A 22,313-nucleotide genomic window follows, 5' to 3' on the forward strand; every position below is an offset into this window, starting at 1 on the left:
TTTAGGACTCAATGTTTGCAGAGTGTAAATCCAGTAAGTTTCTCTTTCTCTCAGAAGTGTAATATGATTGCCCCCACGACAGGGGCGAGCTACCTGTTCAAGGACCTGAAAGCGCAGCTGGGCTACTGTGTGTCTAGCCTCTTTGAAGTGGAAGGGCAATGGTAGCCATGTTTTCGAGCAGTGGATGGTGGATTTGTGGCTAGCTATTCGATCCTTAACGTGTTGAGTCGTTTCACCCACGTACAGTAGGCCACAGGGGCACTTAATGACATAAATTGCAAAGTTGGAATCACAGGTGAAATAATTTTTGATGGGATAAGATTTGCCAGTTCTGGGGTGAACGACTTCACTACCACGGATGATATTGGAGCAGGCAGCACAATTTAAGCATGGGAATGTCCCTGTTCTTTGTGTATTCAAAAATAGTTGTCTTGGTATTTTATTTGTGCTGCCAAAATCAGCTCTAATAAGTTTATCTTGGATATTGGGAGCTCTCTTGGTACATATTAGGGCTGGTGACTGGAAGGCCTCTACCCTAGGATAGGTTTTAGATAGAAGGGGCCAGTTCTTATGTATGGAATTGTACATTTTTGGTTTCCTAATTTGGACAGATGATGGCGAACTGGATAGGAGTCTATTTTGTTCCTTTGTTAATAGTTGTGGAGGATAGTGGCACTCTTGGAATTTGTTGGTCATGTCCGTCAATCTCGTATTTAGGGTAGTTTTATCAGAAACCATACGGGAGACTCTGTGGTATTGAGATCTAGGAATGCTAGATTTAACAGATCTAGGGTGACAGCTGGTATAGTCAAGCAGGCTGTTACAGTCTGTTGGCTTGGAGTACAGGTCGATGCCCAGACTGCCGTCCGAGTTTTTGATAACCAATGTATCGAGGAAGGCTATTTGGGATTTGTCATGTTTCATAGTAAATTGTAATTCCGGTCTAATGGAATTGAGGCCGGTACGGAAAGAGTTGAGAGAATTCTATGTATCTGTCCAAATACCAAATATGTCATCAATAAATCTATACCAGGTCGCTGAATGGTGTTTAAAGAGAGCATGGGTGTATACAAATTGTTCCTCAAACTGAGACATGTACAGATTTGCATAGGCCGGGGCTACATTAGAGCCCATTGCTGTACCTTGGATCTGTACGTAGAACTCGTCACCAAACATGAAGTAATTTTCATGGAAAATCAAGTAAAAAAAAAGGGAGCCAGCACGATCTGAAATTGGCATGCATCATATAAAAAGTGAAAATTCACAGATTTATTCCAACTGTACTATAATAAAAAAATGAGATTTTTAGCAAATAATTGATCAATTTTTTGAGCCACAAATGCTACAAATGTCTGGTGGCTGGTCACCACCATGCTATGCACGCCTGATCTTGGTTTGCAATATATTCCTCCTGTTGGTAGCTGTACACATTGAGTTGCCTCACCCTTTCCACAGGCATTGCTAATTAAGCACCATACTTGGATCTGGTCCGCCTTTATCAATGGTTGCTGTTTGGCACTGGGAGGATCAGTTCTGATATAGTCCTGGTATGTGTAGAGCTTGCTCCACATGCTAGGACCTGGGCTGGTCTCTATCCACAAGTGCCTTTTTTGCAACATGGAAGCGGTTATATACAGGTTGCAGGTATGTGTGCTCCATTATGGTTCTGCTTTTAACTTTATCTAGGAGGCCGCATGGCACATGAAATACAGAATTTTGAGTAGGACCCCCCTATTGAGATTTGCCGTGACGTTGGCAGGGGTGGCTCAAAGAATTGATCAATTATTTGCTAAAAATCTCATTTATATTACAGTACAGTTGGAATAAATCTGTGAATTTGCACTTTTTATAAGATGCATGCCATTTTCAGATCGTGCTGGCTCCCCTCTCTCTATGGAAAATCAAGTGTAGAGGCTCTAGGACAAAACTTCATAAACTTGTGCCTTGAGTAGAAAAGGAGAGAACATATTCAACTGCTTCAAGGCCCTTTTCGTGTGTAATAGAGGCATAAAGACTGTTGACGTCCAGAGAAAATAAGAGACTGTCTTGTGGAATGGTTCCTAGATTCTTAATTTTAGAGTGGAAATGGCCAGTGTCAAGGATAAAGGATCGAGAGCCCTTAGTGAGTGGAGTCAGTATTTTCTCTAAAAAAATGGATGGAGGTGACAGGATGGAATCTGTTGACGCCACAATCGGTCTACCGGGGGTTTGGTCAATGACTTGTGTATTTTAGGTAAGACATAAAATACTGGTATGACCAGATGAGGGTTCTTGAGAAAAGTTACACTCTTCTGATCAATTGTGTGGTTGTCAAGATATGTCTGCAGTGTGTCATTAATTTTTCTTGTGATACTAGCAGTGGGATCATGGGTAATTTTCTTATAAGTCGCATTGTCAGACAGTTGGCTCGAAATCTCTTTTAAATACATGGTTCGACCTAGTACAACAGTAGCGCTCCCTTTATCTGCTGGTTTGACAACTATATCCTTATTGGATGCTAGACTCTTTAAGGCATGTTTTTCAATTGTAGTTAGATTCTGATGTGTGGGATAAAAGCCAAGGTTATATTCATGTACCATAAGCTTAATATCTCTGTCAATGAGGTCAATCACTGTCTCAGCCCCATGATAAGAATGCGGTGGTTGAAACGTGCTTGAGTTATGTAAACCAAATGAAGAAATGGAGAGTTCTGGAGCAGGGGGACCCCCAGAGAGGGTGCCCTGTTGCCAGAGGTCTTGGCAGACACAGCAAAGTGAGTTTTAAGTCTGATGTTGCGATAAAATCGCTGTAAGTCCCGTTCCAGCTGGTATGCATTCCAGTTGGGAGTCTGGCAGAAAGACAGTCCCTTCTGTAGGACGCTCACTTCAGCTGGTGACAAGGTGTATTGTGAGATATTCATCACCAGGTTTGGTGTCTTACCTGGGACCGAGTTACGGCCCCTTCTCTTTGATTGACGGGTGGGTTTCCATGTTGTCGTCTTCCTGGACGACGATTCCGGCCTAAAAAAGGGGAGAAGGGTCTTGGGCGATAGTCGGTGGAGGTATCGCTGCCGGAACAGCTGGGATCTGTTCGTCGTTGGTACGATCTCTGTTGCCAGGATCTTGGTGCGGATGATACGTTCCATTTGTATACTAGATTTTGGGAATAGTCGTCTGAGTCTCGCTGGAACTTCTGCTGTTTCCTCTCCTGTAGTACTTTACGATGTTCGTCCAGTATGGCATCAGTTTTACTTTTCAGAGTGGACCAATCGTTAGTTGAAAGTGTCGCTGAAAGTTGTGAAGAAATTGCTGTGATTTTTTGTTCTGTTTCTTCAATAGCCTGCTTTAGGAATTCCATAGTGAGTACAATTATGTCTAATGAGCATTTGTTGAGGATTTTCTGAAATTTGGAGCAATACTCAGGGTTTTCAGAGAAGAGAGTGGGTCTCAGATGGCATCTGAGGCTCCGTGGTATCCGTTGTTGACGATGATACTCCGCAAGAGTAATACAGTGTAGGTCATATTCCACTAATTTTCTTCTCTCTCTCTCATAGTCCCGTGTTCTCAAGTCGTTCGCTGGAGTTTTCAGAAAATCACCAGAAGTCGTTACTGATGAGAGAATGGTGTTGCTAGTAGAGTCATCGTAGGTGAATGTCTCAGAAGTCATCAGTAGGGAGGTGCGACTTACAATATTTGTCCTGTACAGTGAAAAAGAATAAATGAAAACATCATGCCACATATGTAACTTTTTCATCATACTGACACACAAGAAAATGAAATAAAAAGCGATCAAAAAGTGATATGTAAATTAAAATTGTATCACTAAAACTGTTGAGTTACACAAGAACAATCCTTGAAATGACTCCGTTGGCAAAAACTAATGGAGTTTAAGTTCTCAACATATGGCAATGCAAAAACAAATGATACAATTATAATTGTAAAACATTGTTTCTGTGTGCAAAAGTAGGAAACCATAAAACAATTATATAAATCTGATGTTGCTAATTGAACCGACCCAAAAAACAAAGCTGTTTTATTACTATTACCGAACAGTGAGTGGCATAGAAAATAAATAAAACAATTTCTGAATTGCTGGGCACTGTTAAATCTGCATCCCTAAAAAAAGAACTAAAAGCTATCTTAAATGTTTTGTAGCCCAAACTGGAACTAATAAAAATGTAAACTTAGTCCCCTCCCAAAAAAAGAAGACATAATGCATGGACTTGCCAAGGATTTCTTGACTTGAACGTAAAAACCTCCTGACTTGAACTTTACAACCTCATAGAAATATATAGAGCTGTCAAGTTCAGGCAGGAGATCTGTGGCCAGTCTATGCATTATGGTCCATACACAGACCGTGTTAGACAAACAACTGAAAGTGGCTTAGGGCTAGGATCACATTTATCCTGTACTCTACACTGAGCACTTACCTTGGAGTTTCCATCTAAATCCTCAAAAATCACAATTCAGATAAAACCCCCAACATAATCATTCACTATGATGAAGCAGACAGAGTTATTTTGGACTCTGTCTATGCTGTGGCATCTGTATTTTTACCATACACAAGTGTAATCAACCACAGCTATGTGTATGGCTTACAAGGGAACACAACTAGAACAAAGGCTAGACAAATAAAAGAAACAAGAACTGGAGCTTACAAAAGGCTGTTTGTGTAAAACATCAAAAAGCTTTATTATATATAAATTTTTAAAATTGGGTTTCAATCATTACAAAAAATAAAGGTGCTAATAGCGGACAAGGTGAAATACCACATGTAAGTGGGGGAGCAAAGGTGACAAACACCCCAAGTGGGGAGGTAATCTTAGCAGGGACAAAAAGTAATGAATAGTCATTGATGGCTGGCTAACAAATATGGAGCCTCTGTCCTGACAAGGTATGTAAAAACGTATAGCCGAATCGGCATCAGACTGTTAGACAGGGCAGAGGCACCAGAGACCAGACCAATCACATAAAGAAGATCCAGTAACAATCCCATAACTTACACATGGCCAAGAGGGTGATCACCAGAGCGTCCCACACCAGTGAGAGGAGCCTTCCTTCTCTGGTGCCTCTGCCCTGTCTAACGGTTTGATGCCGATTCGGCTATACGTTTTTACATACCTTGTCAGGACAGAGGCGCCATATTTGTTAGCCAGCCATCAATGACTATTTATTACTTTTTGTCCCTGCTAAGATTACCTCCCCACTTGGGGTGTTTGTCACCTTTGCTCCCCCACTTACATGTGGTATTTCACCTTGTCCGCTATTAGCACCTTTATTTTTTGTAATGATTGAAACCCAATTTTAAAAATTTATATATAATAAAGCTTTTTGATGTTTTACACAAACAGCCTTTTGTAAGCTCCAGTTCTTGTTTCTTTTATGTGCCTTATTGAGTGTTGTTGATTCTGACGCGAGATGTGCTTTGGTTCAATGGTTTTGTGTCAAAGGCTAGACAAAGTCTAATGAATGTTCCTTTGGAAAATCTAATTTTTGGGGAATTTAAATGGAAGTCCAGAAATAAATGTTCAGTCTAAAGGACAGAATAAATGTGAACCTGGCTTTAACAGAAAGCAACAATTGTCATGTACCTCAAAAGGAGGCCAATAAAAACGTCAACAGATCCTACAAAAAGAACAAGACCATATTCAGGTCCTTCATCTCTCAACAAAAAATAGGGAGTTTTTCATGGTACGGGTAGCACAAAGGCTTTCGAATAATGACATGGCTCACCTCCTCAAATGAAATTCAATGACATATATGCTCCAAAGTCCAAATGGCACCTTAAAATCATAATCCAATTGGTCCAACAGTGTGCCTAAATCGCAGTTTTCATCCACATGTATGGCATTGCTGCAGCAGAAAGAACATAGTTACTGACTGACAATGCATGTCTATAGAAGTACAGGCTGGGAAAATGTATTTACAATTTTGCAACTTCTACACGCTTTTATAAAAATATGGGTTTAATGCATAACAGAGCTCAGCAAGCAAATAACAGTATCTGTGGGTCAAAGATGATAGAGAAAGTGGAAGCAGGAAGAACTGCACTAGCAGGAACTCAAGAGTGAAAGCATATTTTTCCTCAGGGAAGAGATTGGAGGAGACACCGGGTCAGGTGCTACCTGTGTCACAGCTAAGAATTATAAAAAAGCCCAGTAGGGCAGATAAGGGGAGGAGTCGATGACTGGACCTGTGTCAGGGAAGATGTATGAAGGCAGCTGAGCTGGCTTATATCCCTAAATACCAGCCCGGGCCAGCCCAGTGAAGTGAAGTGAAGCCTGATTGAGGAGCAGTATTTCATTAAGCTCAAACTAGTACTGGGATACCAGAAATGAGTGGCCAAAATAAAAAATGAGATACCAGAGACAATTGGCCAGAACCAAAACCGAGATACCAGAGATGAGTGGCCCGAACCAAAATACCAGAGATAAGTAGCCGGAAACAGAATCTAGATTTCAGAGACAAGTGGCCAGAACAAAGATACCAGAGATGAGTTTCTAGAATTAGAACCGAGATACCAGAGATGAGTGGCCAGAACAGGAACCGAGATACAAGGGATAAGTGGCCAGAACCAAAACATCAGAGATGAGTGGCCAAAACCAGAACTGAGATACCAGATATGAGTAGCCAGAACAGGAACCAAGATACAAGGGATGAGTGGCCAGAACCAAAACATCAGAGATGAGTGGCCAAAACCAGAACCGAGATACCAGAGATGAGTGGCCAGAACCAGAACCTAAGAACCAGAACCCCCCCCCCCATCTCATTGTAGATTGTAAGCTCTCACGAGCAGGGTTGTCTTTTTTCCCTTTAAATATTGTATTTTCTATAACTGTTACTTGTTTGTATATGATCCTCCTGAATTGTAAAGTGCTGAGGAATATGTTGGCGCTATAGAAATAAAGATTAGTATTATTATTATTATTAGAACCTATGTAAAATAGGTGTGACCCAATGTAATTTTTTTTCCATTTATTTATTGTTTAAAGCAGCGCACAGGTATCTTCCCCATGACGTAAAGCTTGTTGATTGACTGCGCTGCAGCCTTAGAACAAATTTAATTAACATTTGAACAGTACCCGAACTCCGAACGTGAACACAGACTTTTGAAAGTCCTTGTTCGAGTTCGAGCCATAGAGAGCAGGTGACCTGTACGAACCCAGTTCTTTACAATATTTGTTTTCGCTCATCCCTACTTAGGGCCTGTGTGATGTTTATTATTGCTAACAGAGTGATGACAATGATGGATGCGAGATTGACTGTGACACACTTTAGATTAAGGCATTAGGAGCAAGACACCTGTTACAGGGGGCTGTCTGATAATAAAACCTAAAGGAGTATCAGACAGTCAGGGTCCACCGTGCAAAGACTCTGCTGCAGACTATGGCAGAGTGCAATACCTCTGTTAAACTCACAGAGGAATATAATTAGTAAATAAGGCAATTCCTCCCTTACTTGGAGGGTGTGTGGAATGGTCTCTGTTAATAATCACAGAGACAAGGGCAGTGAGTGTGAAATGGCACCTACCTAGGTCCGTTCCTCTAGTGGTGCCAGGAGACGGACAGCAGCGCAAGCCGCACAAAGCTCCTACCTGCGTTTGCTCCACTAGTGTGCGAGGACACGAACCACTAGATATGGCACCTGCCTAGGTCCGCTCTTCTAGTGGTGCAAAAGAGACGAACAGCAGCGTAAGCCGCACAAAGCTCCTACCTGCGTTCGCTCCACTAGTGTGCGAGGACACGAACCACTAGATATGGCACCTGCCTAGGTCCGCTCTTCTAGTAGTGCAAAAGAGACGGACAGCAGCATAAGCCGCACAAAGCTCCTACCTCTGTTCGCTCCCCTAGTGTGCGAGGATACGAACAACTGACAGATGCAGTATAAGGAACGTTACCTAGCGGCAACGTCCACCTACGAGTAGAATCACAAGGCCCAGCCGAACCATGTGCCTCAGGCACCTGCCTATGTCCGCTCCCCTAAGAGGTAAGGATACGGACTGCAGCCGAAGCTGTAAGGTATAAGAATGCTACCCTGCCGGTAGCGCTCACCTAGCATAGACAGAGAGATGCCTAGAGGAACGTGCACAGAGCGTCTACTCTCATGCATGAACCAAGAGGACTGAGCGCCATGCGGCGTGCGTCAGGGTCTTATATAGACTCTTTGCCTCATCCAAGATGGAGGACACCAGAGCCAATCCGCTGCCAGAACGACAGGAATGACGCCACGCTGGCCTATCACCGAGCAAAGAGTCACAAGCACATGACCAGCGACCAATCGGCATAGAAGGTGTCAGAGACATGTGACCACGTGTCACAAGCACATGACCAGCGGCCAATCGGCATACAAGGTGTCGGAGACATGTGACCTCGTGTCAGCGATGATGTCACCCGCACATGTGCAATGGCTCCAAGATAGGACTTAGTCTCCAGCGCTTGCACATGTGCAGTAGCAAGAAATCTGGACATAGTCTCCAGTGCTTGCACATGTGCAGTAGCAAGAAATCTGGACATAGACTCCAGTGCCACAGCAACCGTAACAGTACCTCCCCCTCAAGGGCCCCCCTCCTGGTGACGCAGGTAATCGGCAACTAAGTCGGGAGCATGGACAGCCTCCTCAGGCTCCCAAGAGCGATGTTCCGGGCCGTAGCCCTCCCAATCTATCAAGAAGAACCTGCGCCCTCTAACCATCTTAGAACCAACTATGGCTCGTACCTCATAGCTAGAGCGAGAGGAATCAGAGGCAGGAGAGTGCACTTCACGAGCGTGAGGTAAAATAGCCGGCTTTAGCAGTGAGACATGGAATTTGTCATGGATCCTAAGATGGACGGGTAACTTCAATTGGTAGACTACAGGATTTACCTGTCGAAGAACCTCATAAGGACCCAGGAAGCGAGGAGCAAATTTGACAGAGCTCACTCTAAGTCTCACGTGTTTTGCAGAGAGCCACACAAAGTCCCCCGGAGAAAAGACATGAGCCGGGCGACGAAACCGATCAAACACCGTCTTCATACGGTCCTTAGCTGCTTGGATCGACTCTTGAGTCCGATCCCAAACCTTTCTGGCATTAGTTGCCCAGTCGGCCACAAGAGGAGGAGGTGCAGCAGCGGGAAACGGTACCGGTACCCTAGGGTGTTGCCCATTATTGAGTATGAACGGTGTCTGCCCAGTGGCCTCAGCCAGCGAATTGTTAAGGGCAAATTCTTCCCAGGGTAGGAGGGAGGACCAGTTATCGTGGTTCTCAGCAACAAAGTGTCGAAGGTATATAACCATGGATTGATTGGTACGCTCAACCAAACCATTGGTCTCCGGATGGTATGCCGAAGAGAGATTCAACTCAATTTGCAGAAGGCTACAAAGATCTCGCCAGAAACGGGAAGCAAATTGCGGGCCTCTATCACAAATGATACAATCTGGCATCCCGTGAAGCCTAAAGACATGCTTGAGGAATAGTTTTTTCTAGTACCCTGGAAGATGGGATTCTCGATAACGGTACGAGATGAACCATCCGGGAGAAATGGTCCGTAATGACCCACACAAATCTATGTCCCTGTGAACACGGAAGATCACCCACAAAGTCCATGCCTACCACCTCCCATGGTCTATCTGGCACTGGTAAAGGATGCAAGAGCCCAGCCGGTCTCTGCCGTAATGGACGGTTGCGAGCACACGAGTAGCAGGAACTGACATATCTCTTGACGTGGCTGGCTAACTGTGGCCACCAATACCACCTCTCCAGTAACTCTCGTGTCCGCCTAATACCAAAATGCCCACCCACCTTTGAGGTGTGGGCCCACGACAGTATATCATTCTGTCGATCAGGCGGAACAAAGGTCTTGCCCGGTGGGATTTGGTCTAACGTCACAGGGGAGAGCGTATGAAAAACCCTGGAGGGAAGGATAAGACGAGGTTCGTCAATCTCTTCCTGGGTAGAAACCATAGAGCGAGACAGGGCGTCTGCCTTGTTATTCTTACTCCCAGATAGATAGTTGATGGAGAAGTGAAAGCGGGAGAAAAACAAGGACCAGCGGGCTTGGCGAGGATTCAGACGCTGAACGGTTTGTAAGTACGTCAGATTCTTATGGTCTGTATAGACCTGGAAAGGATGTTTCGCTCCTTCCAGCAAGTGACGCCACTCCTCCAAGGCTAATCTCAGGGCGAGCAGTTCCCTATCCCCAATGATATAGTTTCTCTCTGCCGGTGAAAAGGTTTTAGCAAAGAAGAAACACGGCCTTTTTCTACCTGCACCATTCTTTTGATACAAGACCGCACCAGCACCCACTGAAGAGGCATCAACCTCCAAGAGGAAGGGCTTATTCTCATCGGGTCTTTGAAGAACGGGAGCAGTTGAAAAGTGTCTTTTTACTGCCTCAAAAGCCTGAGATGTCTCAGTAGACCAGACTTTGGGATTAGCACCTTTCTTAGTCAAGGCCACCAAAGGGGCCACCAAAGTAGAAAAATGGGGTATGAACTGCCTGTAATAATTTATGAATCCTAAGAAGCGTTGCACCGCCTTCAAGGAATGAGGTTCGGACCATTCCAGGACAGCAGAGAGCTTCGCAGGATCCATAGCCAGACCCTCTTGTGAGATAATGTAGCCCAAAAAAGGCAAGGATGACTGCTCGAATACACATTTTTCGAGTTTAGCAAACAATGAGTTCTCCCTTAAACGGGAAAGGACACGAACAACATCCTGACGATGAGTCTCCAGATCAGGAGAAAAAAATCAGGATGTCGTCCAGATACACCACTACAGAGGATAACAGTAAATCCCTGAACACATCATTTATGAAATCCTGAAATACTGCGGGTGCATTACATAAACCAAAAGGCATAATGAGGTATTCATAGTGACCGTCTCTGGTGTTAAAAGCGGTCTTCCATTCATCACCCTCTCGAATTCGTACCAAGTTATACGCACCCCGCAGATCCAACTTCGTAAAAACGAGCTCCCCTCAGTCTGTCAAAGAGCTCCGAAATTAAAGGTAATGGGTATTTGTTCTTTATTGTGATTGCGTTGAGACCCCTGTAATCTATGCAGGGACGCAAATCACCCTCTTTCTTCCGAACAAAGAAAAACCCAGCTCCCGCGGGAGAGACAGACTTACGAATGAACCCTTTCTCTAAACTCTCTCTTATATAGGTCGACATGGCCTCCGACTCAGGTATCGACAAGGAGTAAACCCTGCCCTTAGGTGGAACCGAACCTGGGATAAGATCTATGGCACAGTCATACGGCCTATGGGGTGGAAGAACCTCAGCACCCTGTTTGGAGAACACGTCAGCGAAATCCAAATAGGGTGTAGGTATGGGAGAGAGATCAGTTGATGCAACCGCAACGACCTTAGGTGGTAAGGGAAGACATCGGGACTGACATTTCGAACCCCAACTAATAATGCTGTTGGACTCCCAGTCAATGTGAGGAGCATGAGTCCGAAGCCATGGGAGACCCAGAAGGACATTGTCTATACCCTCAGGCAAAACAAGTAAAGAAATCTCCTCTATGTGACCCTGAGACAGGGAAAGGCGCAAGGGAACTGTCCTCAATGTAATGGAGTCAGACAACATAGTTCCATTAACAACACGGACAGGGAATATTGTGTCTCTACAAATCCTGAGGACACAAAAGTCCCGTCAGCTCCGGAATCCACAAAAGCCATAATAGGCCATGTATTCTCAGAGAATGAGAGCTGACCTGGGATACTACACTTAGAGGGTGCAGAAGACGTCTCTAGTAACCCCCCTCTAATGGTTACTAGGCCTGGGAGTTTCCCTGACGGCTAGGACACTTGTTGGCATAGTGCCCAGCCTGACGACATACGTAACATATAGGAGGACCAGACTTGCGTAGTCTGGAGGACGTATGACCTAACTCCATAGGAGTGGGAGATGTTTCAGATGCTGAGGAAGATGGTAGTGGACCCTCAACAACTGGAATAGCCCGATGCTTAGGGCGTGAGGAAGAGACCTCGAGTCTACGTTCCCTATGGCGTACGTCGATCCTCGTTGCTACTGTGATCAAGTCTTCCAGAGAAGCAGGGACCTCACGAGTAGCAAGAGCATCCTTGACATAGCCTGCCAACCCTCTCCAGAAGATAGGAATCAACACCTTCTCTGGCCAATCTAGTTCTGCCACCAGAGTTCTAAAAGCAATGGCATAAGAACTAGTGGATAACGAACCCTGAGATAGATCTAACAGTTTCAGGGCCGCATCATGGGAAACCTGCTGACCCATGAATACCACCTTAAGAGCATCAAGAAAGTCTTGATGTCTCAGAGTAACCACATCAGAGCGCTCCCATAGGGGAGTCGCCCATTCTAAGGCTTTGTCCTGAATTAAGGAGATGATAAGGCCTACTCTGGACCTCTCCATAGAGAAGCGAGAAGAGTTGACCTCTAGGTGTTTCTGACACTAACTAATGAAACCATGACATGATCTGGAATCGCCAGAATATCTGTTTGGCAGAGCAAGTTGAGGATCATGTGCAGATGTCACCATGGTCTGAGGTTTATCCTCTATACTCTTGAGCCATGACTCAAGTACTTGTATGTAACGGTGTAACTGCTGATATTCTGCCATAACTGCCAGACCCTTGGCTCAGTCCTAATGTTACAGGGACTGAATAGGATAACTGAAGTGAGCACTAATATATATATTATGAGTGCAAGCCAAAAAATACATACTATACAAAGGATAAGGCTGCACATCAAACATAGATAATGGTATAATGCCTCAAGCATATGGAAAAATATTGGAATATACAATGAAAAATGCTACTTGCTAATTTGAACATGTGAATAATGAATTGCATACCTGCTATGAATATTAGGAAAAAGGAGATATTTAGCAATCGCATTGATCAATGTAACTGAGCCCCAAGGCCTCGTCAAGGCATATCTCTATATTGGGGTCCCTAGCTCTGTGACCCTAACTGTGTGTCATCTCATTGCAATTAAAAACTGCTGTGGGTGGAGAGGGGTAACTAAGGACTTTCTTATATAGGAGATGGAAAAAACATGGCCGAAAGGGGCGGAGCTGTGTTCACAGTCAGAAAAAAAAAAAACTACATATAACTGAATAGGATAACTGAAGTGAGCACTAATATATATATTATGAGTGCAAGCCAAAAAATACATACTATACAAAGGATAAGGCTGCACATCAAGCATAGATAATGGTATAATGCCTCAAGCATATGGAAAAATATTGGAATATACAATGAAAAATGCTACTTGCTAATTTGAACATGTGAATAATGAATTGCATACCTGCTATGAATATTAGGAAAAAGGAGATATTTAGCAATCGCATTGATCAATGTAACTGAGCCCCAAGGCCTCGTCAAGGCATATCTCTATATTGGGGTCCCTAGCTCTGTGACCCTAACTGTGTGTCATCTCATTGCAATTAAAAACTGCTGTGGGTGGAGAGGGGTAACTAAGGACTTTCTTATATAGGAGATGGAAAAAACATGGCCGAAAGGGGCGGAGCTGTGTTCACATTCAGAAAAAAAAAAAAAAAAAACTACATATAACTGAATAGGATAACTGAAGTGAGCACTAATATATATATTATGAGTGCAAGCCAAAAAATACATACTATACAAAGGATAAGGCTGCACATCAAACATAGATAATGGTATAATGCCTCAAGCATATGGAAAAATATTGGAATATACAATGAAAAATGCTACTTGCTAATTTGAACATGTGAATAATGAATTGCATACCTGCTATGAATATTAGGAAAAAGGAGATATTTAGCAATCGCATTGATCAATGTAACTGAGCCCCAAGGCCTCGTCAAGGCATATCTCTATATTGGGGTCCCTAGCTCTGTGACCCTAACTGTGTGTCATCTCATTGCAATTAAAAACTGCTGTGGGTGGAGAGGGGTAACTAAGGACTTTCTTATATAGGAGATGGAAAAAACATGGCCGAAAGGGGCGGAGCTGTGTTCACATTCAGAAAAAAAAAAAAAAAACTACATATAACTGAATAGGATAACTGAAGTGAGCACTAATATATATATTATGAGTGCAAGCCAAAAAATACATACTATACAAAGGATAAGGCTGCACATCAAACATAGATAATGGTATAATGCCTCAAGCATATGGAAAAATATTGGAATATACAATGAAAAATGCTACTTGCTAATTTGAACATGTGAATAATGAATTGCATACCTGCTATGAATATTAGGAAAAAGGAGATATTTAGCAATCGCATTGATCAATGTAACTGAGCCCCAAGGCCTCGTCAAGGCATATCTCTATATTGGGGTCCCTAGCTCTGTGACCCTAACTGTGTGTCATCTCATTGCAATTAAAAACTGCTGTGGGTGGAGAGGGGTAACTAAGGACTTTCTTATATAGGAGATGGAAAAAACATGGCCGAAAGGGGCGGAGCTGTGTTCACATTCAGAAAAAAAAAAAAAAAAAACTACATATAACTGAATAGGATAACTGAAGTGAGCACTAATATATATATTATGAGTGCAAGCCAAAAAATACATACTATACAAAGGATAAGGCTGCACATCAAACATAGATAATGGTATAATGCCTCAAGCATATGGAAAAATATTGGAATATACAATGAAAAATGCTACTTGCTAATTTGAACATGTGAATAATGAATTGCATACCTGCTATGAATATTAGGAAAAAGGAGATATTTAGCAATCGCATTGATCAATGTAACTGAGCCCCAAGGCCTCGTCAAGGCATATCTCTATATTGGGGTCCCTAGCTCTGTGACCCTAACTGTGTGTCATCTCATTGCAATTAAAAACTGCTGTGGGTGGAGAGGGGTAACTAAGGACTTTCTTATATAGGAGATGGAAAAAACATGGCCGAAAGGGGCGGAGCTGTGTTCACATTCAGAAAAAAAAAAAAAAAAAAAAAAACTACATATAACTGAATAGGATAACTGAAGTGAGCACTAATATATATATTATGAGTGCAAGCCAAAAAATACATACTATACAAAGGATAAGGCTGCACATCAAACATAGATAATGGTATAATGCCTCAAGCATATGGAAAAATATTGGAATATACAATGAAAAATGCTACTTGCTAATTTGAACATGTGAATAATGAATTGCATACCTGCTATGAATATTAGGAAAAAGGAGATATTTAGCAATCGCATTGATCAATGTAACTGAGCCCCAAGGCCTCGTCAAGGCATATCTCTATATTGGGGTCCCTAGCTCTGTGACCCTAACTGTGTGTCATCTCATTGCAATTAAAAACTGCTGTGGGTGGAGAGGGGTAACTAAGGACTTTCTTATATAGGAGATGGAAAAAACATGGCCGAAATTATATATTCCAATATTTTTCCATATGCTTGAGGCATTATACCATTATCTATGTTTGATGTGCAGCCTTATCCTTTGTATAGTATGTATTTTTTGGCTTGCACTCATAATATATATATTAGTGCTCACTTCAGTTATCCTATTCAGTTATATGTAGTTTTTTTTTTTTTTTTTTTTTTTTCTGAATGTGAACACAGCTCCGCCCCTTTCGGCCATGTTTTTTCCATCTCCTATATAAGAAAGTCCTTAGTTACCCCTCTCCACCCACAGCAGTTTTTAATTGCAATGAGATGACACACAGTTAGGGTCACAGAGCTAGGGACCCCAATATAGAGATATGCCTTGACGAGGCCTTGGGGCTCAGTTACATTGATCAATGCGATTGCTAAATATCTCCTTTTTCCTAATATTCATAGCAGGTATGCAATTCATTATTCACATGTTCAAATTAGCAAGTAGCATTTTTCATTGTATATTCCAATATTTTTCCATATGCTTGAGGCATTATACCATTATCTATGTTTGATGTGCAGCCTTATCCTTTGTATAGTATGTATTTTTTGGCTTGCACTCATAATATATATATTAGTGCTCACTTCAGTTATCCTATTCAGTTATATGTAGTTTTTTTTTTTTTTTTCTGAATGTGAACACAGCTCCGCCCCTTTCGGCCATGTTTTTTCCATCTCCTATATAAGAAAGTCCTTAGTTACCCCTCTCCACCCACAGCAGTTTTTAATTGCAATGAGATGACACACAGTTAGGGTCACAGAGCTAGGGACCCCAATATAGAGATATGCCTTGACGAGGCCTTGGGGCTCAGTTACATTGATCAATGCGATTGCTAAATATCTCCTTTTTCCTAATATTCATAGCAGGTATGCAATTCATTATTCACATGTTCAAATTAGCAAGTAGCATTTTTCATTGTATATTCCAATATTTTTCCATATGCTTGAGGCATTATACCATTATCTATGTTTGATGTGCAGCCTTATCCTTTGTATAGTATGTATTTTTTGGCTTGCACTCATAATATATATATTAGTGCTCACTTCAGTTATCCTATTCAGTTATATGTAGTTTTTTTTTTTTTCTTTTCTGAATGTGAACACAGCTCCGCCCCTTTCGGCCATGTTTTTTCCATCTCCTATATAAGAAAGTCCTTAGTTACCCCTCTCCACCCACAGCAGTTTTTAATTGCAATGAGATGACACACAGTTAGGGTCACAGAGCTAGGGACCCCAATATAGAGATATGCCTTGACGAGGCCTTGGGGCTCAGTTACATTGATCAATGCGATTGCTAAATATCTCCTTTTTCCTAATATTCATAGCAGGTATGCAATTCATTATTCACATGTTCAAATTAGCAAGTAGCATTTTTCATTGTATATTCCAATATTTTTCCATATGCTTGAGGCATTATACCATTATCTATGTTTGATGTGCAGCCTTATCCTTTGTATAGTATGTATTTTTTGGCTTGCACTCATAATATATATATTAGTGCTCACTTCAGTTATTCTATTCAGTTATATGTAGTTTTTTTTTTTTTTTCTGAATGTGAACACAGCTCCGCCCCTTTCGGCCATGTTTTTTCCATCTCCTATATAAGAAAGTCCTTAGTTACCCCTCTCCACCCACAGCAGTTTTTAATTGCAATGAGATGACACACAGTTAGGGTCACAGAGCTAGGGACCCCAATATAGAGATATGCCTTGACGAGGCCTTGGGGCTCAGTTACATTGATCAATGCGATTGCTAAATATCTCCTTTTTCCTAATATTCATAGCAGGTATGCAATTCATTATTCACATGTTCAAATTAGCAAGTAGCATTTTTCATTGTATATTCCAATATTTTTCCATATGCTTGAGGCATTATACCATTATCTATGTTTGATGTGCAGCCTTATCCTTTGTATAGTATGTATTTTTTGGCTTGCACTCATAATATATATATTAGTGCTCACTTCAGTTATCCTATTCAGTTATATGTAGTTTTTTTTTTTTTTTTTTTTTTTTCTGAATGTGAACACAGCTCCGCCCCTTTCGGCCATGTTTTTTCCATCTCCTATATAAGAAAGTCCTTAGTTACCCCTCTCCACCCACAGCAGTTTTTAATTGCAATGAGATGACACACAGTTAGGGTCACAGAGCTAGGGACCCCAATATAGAGATATGCCTTGACGAGGCCTTGGGGCTCAGTTACATTGATCAATGCGATTGCTAAATATCTCCTTTTTCCTAATATTCATAGCAGGTATGCAATTCATTATTCACATGTTCAAATTAGCAAGTAGCATTTTTCATTGTATATTCCAATATTTTTCCATATGCTTGAGGCATTATACCATTATCTATGTTTGATGTGCAGCCTTATCCTTTGTATACTAATGTTACAGGGGGCTGTCTGATAATAAAACCTAAAGGAGACAGTCAGGGTCCACCGTGCAAAGACTCTGCTGCAGACTATGGCAGAGTGCAATACCTCTGTTAAACTCACAGAGGAATATAATTAGTAAATAAGGCAATTCCTCCCTTACTTGGAGGGTGTGTGGAATGGTCTCTGTTAATAATCACAGAGACAAGGGCAGTGAGTGTGAAATGGCACCTACCTAGGTCCGTTCCTCTAGTGGTGCCAGGAGACGGACAGCAGCGCAAGCCGCACAAAGCTCCTACCTGCGTTTGCTCCACTAGTGTGCGAGGACACGAACCACTAGATATGGCACCTGCCTAGGTCCGCTCTTCTAGTGGTGCAAAAGAGACGGACAGCAGCATAAGCCGCACAAAGCTCCTACCTCTGTTCGCTCCCCTAGTGTGCGAGGATACGAACAACTGCCAGACGCAGTATAAGGAACGTTACCGTAGCAGCAACGTCCACCTACGAGTAGAATCACAAGGCCCAGCCGGACCATGTGCCTCAGGCACCTGCCTATGTCCGCTCCCCTAAGAGGTAAGGATACAGACTGCAGCTGAAGCTGTAAAGTATAAGAATGCTACCCTGCCGGTAGCGCTCACCTAGCATAGACAGAGAGATGCCTAGAGGAACGTGCACAGAGCGTCTACTCTCATGCATGAACCAAGAGGACTGAGCGCCGTGCCGCGTGCGTCAAGGTTTTATATAGACTCTGTGCCTCATCCAAGATGGAGGACACCAGAGCCAATCCGCTGCCAGAACGACAGGAATGACGTCACACTGGCCTATCACCGAGCAAAGCGTCACAAGCACATGACCAGCGACCAATCGGCATAGAAGGTGTCAGAGACATGTGACCACGTGTCACAAGCACATGACCAGCGGCCAATCGGCATAGAAGGTGTCAGAGACATGTGACCTCGTGTCAGCGATGATGTCACCCGCACATGTGCAATGGCTCCAAGATAGGACTTAGTCTCCAGTGCTCGCACATGTGCAGTAGCAAGAAATCTGGACATAGACTCCAGTGCCACAGCAACCGTAACAACACCACTGTTTATAATAGTATTTCTTTGCCATGATAGAAAAAGATTTTGTGATTAAAATTGCTTTACAATCCTGCTAAGTCAGAATTTCTGGATTCATTTTGTAAAATAGTTTATTGTATTTCCCCTATTGTCTTACCCCTTTTTTCATGGTGCCCCTAGGCACTGTTTCTGTTGGTGTTACGTTAATAAATCATTGTTAATTCAATTTACCAGTGTCTCTATCTTGGCTCTGTCACTAACGAGTTAAATAAATGCTCTATTTTGGTCTCATACATCCACAAAATATTTTTCCATTAGACTTCCGACTTATCTACGTGATCTTTAGCAAAGAAGAACCACCATTGTCAATATTAATAACCTTTCACTGTATACTCTTATATGACGTAAATCTGCCACTTCCAGTATGTCCTTAGCAATGTTAAGGACATACTGGAAGTTGTTGCCAGTCATTATTGGAGTGCGGACCATACAGAAACTACAGTACTGATTATACACAGTCAGTATAACAAATAAAAATGTACAATTTGGTGCCTTCTCTTACATCTTCTCTGATTGGCGTCGTCCTCAGACCTTTCTTCTAAATATTGGGATGCCATGATAAGTTTTCACATCTTAATTTTGAGTCTGCAAACTTTCCTCTTCTCTGACTTTCTGCAGCACATCCCAACATGGTGCCCTTAAAAATAAAAGTGTCATTATGTTGCCCTATGAATAAAAATATTTCCCATGCTGTGTCCCTGAATAAATACTTGCACCTTTCTGTGCATCCTGCATAAAATATGACCTCCACACTGTCCCTCTTATTATACATTGCCTCTACTCTGTCTCGCTTTATAAATTATAACCACCAAACCATTGTTCTTTATAACTACCACGTTGTCTTACTTTATGAACTATGACCTCCAGACTGTCCTCCCTCACGTTGTCCCCAATTTCAGCATCACCCACACTGCAACCTCTCCATTCGGTCCCTCGACATAGCCCATTTGCATTCTGATGCCCCACTCTGCCCCTCTCTTTACTGTTCCTACCTGCTGCCAACTCTCCATACTGTCCTCCCAAACTACCTCCTTCATATTGTTCCCCCAAACTGACACTCTCCATACTGTTCCCCTACATAGTCCCTCAATATACTATCCCCAATACTGTGACCTCTTCAAACTGACCCCTTACACTGCTGCCTCTCTACAATGCACCCCCTTTCACTGTTCTCCATCTGAACGATGACCCTTCAGCTTCCTACTCATATATGGTCACAGAATTTGAAATTCTAATATTTTTATAATACACAGTAAGGGTACAATATACTATATAATACATGTTCGTAACATGTTTCAGGTAAATGTTTCTTCATGGGGTATTAGACATTACTGAACAAATGCACAAATGTTAAATGCACTGAACAAATGAAATTAGGCAATTATAGACTAAGATAGAAAACCAGGCTGTGGACAACTACGATAGTAAATCCTGACATTCCAGTAGTTAAAAAGTACATACTCCATCTGCAAGTAAGAAAATCGTGTCTAAGAATGACAAAATGCCAAGGGCAGGGGACAATTAAAAAGTCATGTTTAATGGGGAGACAGGACATAAAGGGGAGTTAATAAAACATGAGATAGTCTGAGATGAACATTTTAGACACCCCCTGTGGGAACTATGGAGTCAGAGTTATCTCTTTAAATATATATCTCAACCTTTGTGATTTTTTTGCCACAGGTGACACAAATTTAACACATTCAAATCTAATAGGGTCACTATAGTGTCTTATTAAATTAATTTGCTCCGTTTTATGTGACTCTACTTAACAATTATTTGTATTTAAGCATTTTCAGCTGCTAAATGATTCCTTCTTTGGCTAGGTCTTCTGTACCCTGATGAATTAATTCATTATAACTGATGATTTACAAACCTTCCATAATTTATAACACTAAATAAATATGAAAAAAATAAAATTGGAAGCAACTGTCCAGTTGAGAGTTAATATATGTAATAATAATATGTAAATTAATAACTATAAATGATGCTTACCTATATTTAAGAGAAGATTGACTACTGCAACAACAGTGACTGTTATGGAGTCTACAGCTTCAATGAGACCTGGCTCAGAAGTGTCTTTTGCTAGTCTACATTAGAATTTTTGTTTTAGTTCTGGCCAACATTAGGACAATATGAAGGGTTTGAGTTAATGTAAGCCCAATGCAGCGACAACAGTTACTGCACCAGAAATCAACTAAGGAAAGAGATGCAGCTAATGTCGTACATTCGAGTATCATCAAGGAAGTTTAAGGGTGGTATCAGGGGAAGACATATCATTGATGCCCCATGGGGCATAGGGGCCAATTTCAACCTCAAAAGCAGGTGTGATTCTGCATTATGAAGAGTTATTGGACTGAAAAGGACCCACATATTGTTCTTGCACAGGGGCCTTCTTCTGTCTGTGTCCACCACTAGGTGGTATTGTTAATTTAAAGTATCAACAGAGAAAATAGACAGGTTGGTATGTATATATGTAGTGACCAGAAAAACTACTACTAATATGTGTTCTGTATTATCTATGTGATTGCATTTGAGACACCTATTCCCCGCTTTGGGGGGAGGTAAATTATTTAATGTTGTGCTGCCCTCTACTGCCCTGGTACTCCTATCTCTGTTATTTTTCTCTTCATAGTTTGCCACCTAACCTAAGGATTTGCTGGAGCCATCAGAGACACCATGACCTGAACATCCTCTGAAGTAGTAGGCCCGGTTTCTCACAAGGCGGTGTGACATATGTAGCTATCCATATATCGAAGACACAGGATTTTCCTCTGCTTCCACCAGCCACACACTAAATAAAACAGTCCCTGCTGTTTTCAGCTTCTATCTTGTAACACTTTCCTTCACTACAATATTTGATGTTTCTGCAGTCTATGTAGACTTTCCTCTGAATGCTTTTATTATCCAGTACCTACAGACTTACATCTTAATGATTTATATTCAGTTTCTATAGGCTTTCCTCTCAGGGGGTCTCTCTCAAGTCTTTCAGACTGTTTCCAGTTTTATAAACTCTCCTCTCATGGGTTTCTATCAAATCTCTATAGACCCTCCTCTCATTGTTTTCGCAACAGCCTCTATAGATTCTCCTCTCATGTGTCTTTCCAATGTCTTTAGACTTCTATAGATTCTCCTCTCAGTGGTCTATCTCCAATCTTTATTTACTCTCTTCTCAGAGGTCTCTCTCCAGTTTCTAAAAATTATCTTCTGAGGGATCTCTCTACAAGTCACTACATACTTCTCTCTGAGGTTTTTCTTCCATCTATATAGAATTTCCTCTCAGGATTTTTTTCTCGAGTCTTTTGGGTCTTTTTCCAGTGTTTTAAACTCTCCTGTCAGGGGGTTACTCTCTAGTCTCTTTATTTTTGCCTCTTATGGGTTTCTCTCTCTTGTCTTTACAGACTCTCCTTTCATGGGTCTCTCTCCTGTCTTTATAGACACTCGTCTCATGAGTTTCTGCCCAGTCTCTTTAGATACTTCTCTCATGAGTGTCTCCGATATTT

Source organism: Anomaloglossus baeobatrachus, chromosome 8, assembly GCF_048569485.1.
Source record: "Anomaloglossus baeobatrachus isolate aAnoBae1 chromosome 8, aAnoBae1.hap1, whole genome shotgun sequence".
Lineage (NCBI taxonomy): Eukaryota > Metazoa > Chordata > Amphibia > Anura > Aromobatidae > Anomaloglossus > Anomaloglossus baeobatrachus.